Source organism: Scomber scombrus, chromosome 21 (genome assembly GCF_963691925.1).
Source record: "Scomber scombrus chromosome 21, fScoSco1.1, whole genome shotgun sequence".
Taxonomy (NCBI): domain Eukaryota; kingdom Metazoa; phylum Chordata; class Actinopteri; order Scombriformes; family Scombridae; genus Scomber; species Scomber scombrus.
The window spans coordinates 23,502,149-23,502,379 of record NC_084990.1 but is presented as its reverse complement, the minus strand read 5'-3'; positions in this window follow the sequence as shown (position 1 = coordinate 23,502,379).

Genomic DNA, 231 nt, shown 5'->3' with positions numbered 1-231 from the left:
GCGCCATCTTGAAAATTTCCGGTGCATGCTGGGTAAAAAATAAAAACACGGATTCTACTTATATGGGCATCAGGAGGAGCATGAGGCGCCCTCCTGAACCTGTGAACCAATCAACCTGTCAATCACCACGTAGCCACGCCCTAATGCATACCCTGCTTTATCGTCACATATAAAATCAGGGAGGCCAAAATGTCCCAAATGAACATCATACTGCATTGAAGAAGGCTTTAA